Raw genomic sequence first — 6,617 nt, 5'->3', positions numbered from 1 at the left:
AGTAAAAGACTATAATGCATAGTAATACCGCGAAATTAAAACAACCGCGAAAAGTCCTATTTCCCGCTACCGCGAAATTAAATCCCCGCGAACTTAGATGCATTTACAGTATTCTGAGGTCAAATTAACTTTTTTTATTAGTACGCTCGCACCAGTTTTGGGGTTCCAAAGGATGTCATCCATATGATCAAATCAGCAAGGCTTTACTATGTTGAATGATCGGATCGATGAAACTACTTGTAATGCTTAGGTCACATTTCCAAACCGGGGCCAGGCCGGGATGTTTCAAAAAGCGAAAAATTAAATGTATTACCTATAAATATACACAAATCATGCCCACGAATCTTAGTCTGACATTCTGTGTATTTTTATGTCTTTTGTATTATTTTTTTCGCTCCCCAAAGCTGTCCCGACCGGGCTCCGGTTTGGAAATGTGACCTAATCCTTATCCAGCTCTTGTACCTTAGGTAGTACGGACGCGTTTGCAACGAAAGTCGGATTCACACGTGCGTATGCATTCCAGTCCGTATGAGGTCCGTGTGGAATTCTTAGCTCTACAGAAACAATAGTAGAATTTGGAGATAACATACCAAAGGAGTTAGCTGTCAGATGAGTATGGTTTGTGACCCAAATAACTCCGCTGGCATGGGGATATTTTTGTCCTGGACTCCAATTTCTATAATTTTTCAGCGACTTTTGGAGCCTGGTAGAGGAGGCTGAAACTTCCATACAGATCTCCTACGGACTTGAATATATGCGCACGGGTGAACCCACCTGTAAGAAGAATGGCGTTGTGCAGCTCAGTTCGTCCTCGTTGTACCATGCAGGTGCCACAAATCAGTGGTGCTGTTCCGGACACCTCTGTCCAGCACGGCGACCAGGTTCTTCCTCCAGCACTTTCTTGAGTTGTGAGTGTGGGGTTTTCGTATCAGATAATGTTTGAAATGGAGAGAGTGGCGATCGAGCGTAAGGACGGAGCTTTTGTGGAAATTTAGATAATAGCGGTTTCTTGATCCAATCATTGACACAAACGGATATCTTTACATTGCAGCTGAAGCAGACAAAGTATCTCTAGTTGAAGATATGCGCAAGATCGAATCGTTTATTCATTTACAGGTCGACTGAAATGTCTTTTTTTTAGATAAGAAACTAAGAAAGAAATGTACAACTGCAGACGGATATCAATACGGACAGTCGTGTCCATTTGAAGGCGCAGATATCGCTCGAATCGTTTATTCATTTAATTTTATAGTCTCCAAGCAGACGTATTAGCTGGTGAAAAAGAGAAGAATTTGGACAAAAAAGTTTTCATGGGATTTCAGCCTTTTGCAGTCTAACCAGCTATTCAGTTCACTCCTAAGCCAATTAACTCTTACTGGACTTTTATTTCTAACTTGGCGAAAGTCCCCTATTACTATTCGGACAGGCCGGACTCTGTTAGAGACTAATTTACATGACTTATTTACAGGTCGACTGAAATGTCTTCTTTTTAGTAAGAAAGAGATGTAGACAGATATCAATACGGACAGTCGATACCCGTGTCCATTTGAAGGTGCAGATATCGCTCGAATCGTTTATTCATTTATAGTCTCCAGGCAGACGTGTCAGCTGGTGAAAAATAGAAGAATTTGGCCAAATAGAGACAAACAGGTTGTCATGGGATTTCAGCCATTTTTAGTGGTCTAACCAGCTATTCGCCGGCCAGTCAGTTCACTCCTAGGTTAATTAACTCCTACTAGACTTTTTATCATTAACTTGGCGAAAGTCCCCTATTCGACCAGACCGGGCTCTGTTAGAAACTAACTTATTTACAGGTCGACTGAAATGTCTTCTTTTAAATAAGAAAGAGATGTAGACAGATATCAATACGGACAGTCGATACCGTGTCCATTTGAAGGCGCAGATATCGCTCCCAAATGGCTTCACCTGTCCCTATAGATGTGACCGCATTGCGCTTTTATGTCCCCGCCGTGAGAAATGGCGCACGACAGTAAGTTTTCCCTCGGGAGCAGGCGGGCTGGCTCCCGGAGACAGCGCCGCGCTGGTGCGGTATAGATTTTATCGGAAATTTATAACTTTGGGCGGCGCGGCGGACCTTTTATGGTAGGTCTCTTATTGCGTGCGGGCGAAACCATTCTGTGCTATCGCCGATTTTAGAGCCCGTACGACAAATATAACATACGTAACCACACATGTACTGTTAAACGCTACATTAATAACCTTCAAGATATCTCTTCACCGATCTTCCCTTCATAGATAGTCATGCGTTTGCGAAGTTTTTGTACTGGTATGTAAGAATGGGGAAATGTTCCCCGTGGTCTGGAGATGGACTCGTCCAGGTGCAATGCACACTGTGGGGTGAAACGGAGGGGAGGAAGCTCTGCGCCGCTGGTTTCGCTGCGGATGGGAGAGCGTTAGAGAGCCGTCAAACCCTTCCTAGCCGGACCGGACAGCGTCGTATCTTCAAGACGGTGCGTAAGGAAGCGAGGAGAGTGACCGAGAAAGAGACGCGCCGGATGCTGCGGTGAACGGGAGGAGCACAGCCAATCAGCGCGCTCGGTTCCGCATTACGTCACGGTGTGAGAAAAATCTGGTGCCCTCAGTACGCGGCAAGCTGGATGGGACCGCAGGAGTAGCGCGCCAGCCCCACGGAAACAACCGACGGGCCTCGCAACCTACCGCCACGGCCACAGGAACCACCCTCACCGGCATCCCTATCCCAGAAAGGAGGATCACGCTACCAAGGCGCAGGGTCAGCCAGGTGAGTCAAATCGCCGCCGACAGCTCCCACTGTTTCCCGGGCGCCCGCCCGCCTAGGCCCGCCCGCCGGTTTCGCTTTTGTTCTGCCTTAAACGCCGGCGACGGGCTTCGATTACTCACTCGCACGCAAGGTTTTTATCATATTAAACCGCGACGGGGATTTTGTAAGGGAGCGAGCGCCTAAGATAACGATGTCATGTATGTCTTTAAACGTCACGCCCCCTTCAGCTGACCAGTGGTCTCGCCCCATCAAAATCGCCACATTTACTTGTCCTTCAAAAAATCGCCACAGACACGCCTCGGGAATACTGATACAGTATGTCATTGGCAACATCGCACGACCCTTTGCTACAGTTGAATTTTTAAAATGTCTCGACACAATGTTGCACAACATCCTCACATTACTATTAGATTCAATTTGTTTGAGTTTGAGATCAGATGGCAAAGGGATTTGTGCCAACTATGATGTCACAACCAGATAGAGGACTCATTCACAAATGGTGGCATGATTATTGGTTTGGACACTGACACATTTCCAAGCTGGTACAATATTAAATATAGAGGGATGACAACATGCTGCAACAAATCAAACCCCCTCCATTGCCTTTTAGAGCATAGCAGCTGTTTGAAAGCTTGATGTGTATTTGATGGTATCACTCTGCGTTGGTACGACTGTTCCACAATTCTTTGTCCCAGGCATGTTGGGGGAAGTACTCGATACCGAGGCATTCAGAATGGAAAGAGGCAGTGCACAGCTGGTGCTTTAGGCAAAGCTCAGTTTGAAATGAAATCCTCGTGGAGAGGGTTGAACAAGGATTAGGTTGCGTACTTGACAGTTTTCTTTGTATGTAATGACTGGTTTACTGATCTCTAAAACAAACAACGTTTAAATAGTGCTTTTCAAATTGTACATGACAACCACTCCACTGCATGACCTAATACCAGGGCTGGCTCCAGCTCAAAAGTGAATTTTTTTTTCCATCCCACTCATTGTTTTGGAGTCCATGTTCTGATTTTCCTGGTTGAATATGTCATTTTAAGCTTATGAAAGTACATTTTCAATATTTTCAATAATATTGTTATTTTGGGGACAGATTGAGGTCCTGACTGAAGCTGTCGACAAGAGCCGAAGAATGGGGACGGATTATTTTCTGTCTCAACAAGTAAATGTATGTCCCAGGATGGAAGGATGATTCCTGGAGACAGCCCTGCCTAATAGTCTGCGTATTACATTTCTGAAAGATGTTTTTTCTGAAAAATCTGAACATTGTTGTGAAAAATCTCAAGATTGTCTCGAAAGATTTCAAGATTGTCTCAAAAGATTTCAAAGGCGAGTTTGCTGGGATTTACTTTTGCGGTAGTGGGAAAATGGAGTATTCGCGATGGTTTTAAATTCGCGGTAGTGCCACAGACTGCAGTCTCATACTATGATGGAAAAATGTTCGTGGTGGTTTTAAGTTTGTGGTGAAGTGGCCACCGTGAAAACCGTGAACATTAAACCACTGCGAACATTTCTTCATTTACAGTACTTTGTGTCAGGGTTGTAGCCAGTCTAAAATCATTTTCCGTCCCCCCCTCCCCCCCGATTTTTAATCCTCGCACGACATTCAGGGGGGTCTTGACGCATGCTCCCTCGGAAAATCTTTAAATCTAGGCCTGCTGAAACACTTTTTTCTGGATTTTGAGGTGTAAATATGGCTGGTAGACTAAGCTGTTCAATGGCATCTGTTTTAGTAAAAAATTGCACAAGGGAGACAGTCTTTTTTATATCTTTACATACCGATTTTTGTCTGTCACAGAGGACGGAATGGGCAAATTTTTTTTCAGTCCCCAGCTGCAAAATTCCGTCAAAGGACGGAAGGACGGGTGCTGACTACAACCCTGCTCTGTGTATTGCCTGCCTTCACCTTCACACTATGTACTAGATATCTTTACAAATGGACCACTCTCACACACCAGACAGGACTGACCAATGCTTTTACTACATTTCACCCTACAATTGATGCACTTAAGCTTGGCAGCTTGAAACAGGCAAGGCGAAAGTAGACATCAGCATCAATCGTCATAAACAGCACATCGGAACTGAACGCCTGTACAGTATTTCCGCACAAAAGTAAAAGTGATAACAGTTATATACATTTGTATATGAATCAAGATGGATGTTTTTCTCCAAGAAAATTTCCTCCCATTCCTCTCTCAGACGTGAGCCAGCCCCAAAAGTGATTGAAGGCCCATCCCTGTTGCCATGGCAATGGGCATAAATCTTTAATAGAGAGGGCAGCGTCCTTTTCTGCGGCGTGACCTCTGCGAAGATCTGTTACCTAGGTTACCTGGAGTATGACATACAAACGCTAACGAGTTGTCTTAATTAATGCAACGATGAAGGTGTCATTAAAGGGGGGGGGGCTTGTTTTCAGGTTATGTTGTAGGCAGAAAATATGTCAAGCAAAAGCTGTAAGCCCCATCTTTGTGTCCTTTCTGAATCTCTTATACAGTTTTCAAGCCACATCTGAAAAGCACCTGGGGTTATCTCTCAGTTACACTAAACCTTACATTTGTCTAATATCCCTTTTGACATTTGTTCACTTTTCCTTTTTTTAACGATGACAAAGTCATATTCAGACTTCTTTTTATGGAGGTTAAGGGGCCACAATACAGAACAAATGCATACATGCAAATCATGGCGTCAGGAAATTCAATTAAAGTTGTGAGTGATACCTTTGACGCAAGCTTTGGGCAATGTTTTACAGAAGTGATTTTCTAATCGGTTTCAGGTGTGAGGTACCAAAGATTTATACTTCAAAGCTTTCAGCTAACTGTAAATCGATAACGCCCAAATCTTAAGTGCAATTTGTGACTTTCGAGTCCTAAAACTGGGACGCTAAGTGTGACTCTTTAAGAGATTTATGTGAGGGCTCAATTTTCATTTTTTAATGAATATTCAGATATTGTTGTAGGTCGTATTAATTCATATCAAAAGACAGATTTTTGAATCTTAGTCTTTTGATACGACAAATATCCCAGAAAATATTCTGGAGTCAAACATCTGAAAAATGAAGAATATCTAGACAGAAGTTTGAAATAGATATGATGGCAAAAATGACCCCAGTTGACATATAAGCTTAAAGGTAACTTTAAACATATAATCCCTGAATCTGGATAGATTTTCATAATTCCCAGTGTCTATTACAATCTCAAGGATAGGTTTTCTGTAATTTGGAATCATCAGCAACATTACCAAATGTTAGTGACCCCTGCGTTTGTTAAGGAAATCTGTCGGTAATCCGACCTGCGTCACCAGATGTGTTTATGCATATTTGATAATCCGTCACCGATCTGAAACATTAATGACCCTGATGTCAGTGCTGACCTGTAACATTTAAGTGAGGGCTTTATGTTGGAAGGACACAATAGGACTGAGATTATGGGCTAATGGAGGACAGTTCATTGGTTCAAAGGATGGAAAATATACTATAAGATTATGTATGGTATTATCATTATTATTCGACTGAGCAGAGCACTTTGGACTAATGCGTTTGACCGCGTTTTTACAGCATAAAGGTATATATCTGATATTTAGAGGAAAGCCTCTCTGTTACACAGTGGATCATACATTGTAATATCCCACAGTGGGAGTCTTCACACATCATTGACAATAAAAAAATCTTGAGATTTTGTGGTAAATCTCAAGATTCTTTAAGACAATCTTGAGATCTTGTGAGGCAATCTTGAGATCTTGTGAGACAATCTTGAGATCTCTTGAGGCAATCTTGAGATTTTTTGAGACAATCTTGAGATTTTTCACAACTATCTTGAGATTTTTCACAACAATCTTGAGATTTTTCACAACAATCTTG

At 42.7% G+C, this 6,617-nt stretch overlaps 1 protein-coding gene across 1 annotated transcript in view; it reads left to right on the top strand.

Annotated features, from left to right (window-relative positions):
• Window positions 1–2,326: 2,326 nt before the first annotated feature.
• Window positions 2,327–6,617, top strand: part of LOC118411821 (follistatin-related protein 5-like) — a 105,058-nt gene continuing 100,767 nt past the window's right edge. The window contains exon 1 of the mRNA XM_035814307.1: window positions 2,327–2,761. The gene's annotated coding sequence lies outside the window, so the exon portion shown is untranslated. The remainder of the gene's footprint in view (window positions 2,762–6,617) is intronic.

This window comes from Branchiostoma floridae, chromosome 3, assembly GCF_000003815.2.
Source record: "Branchiostoma floridae strain S238N-H82 chromosome 3, Bfl_VNyyK, whole genome shotgun sequence".
Taxonomy (NCBI): domain Eukaryota; kingdom Metazoa; phylum Chordata; class Leptocardii; order Amphioxiformes; family Branchiostomatidae; genus Branchiostoma; species Branchiostoma floridae.
This window is presented reverse-complemented; position numbering and strand designations above follow the sequence as displayed.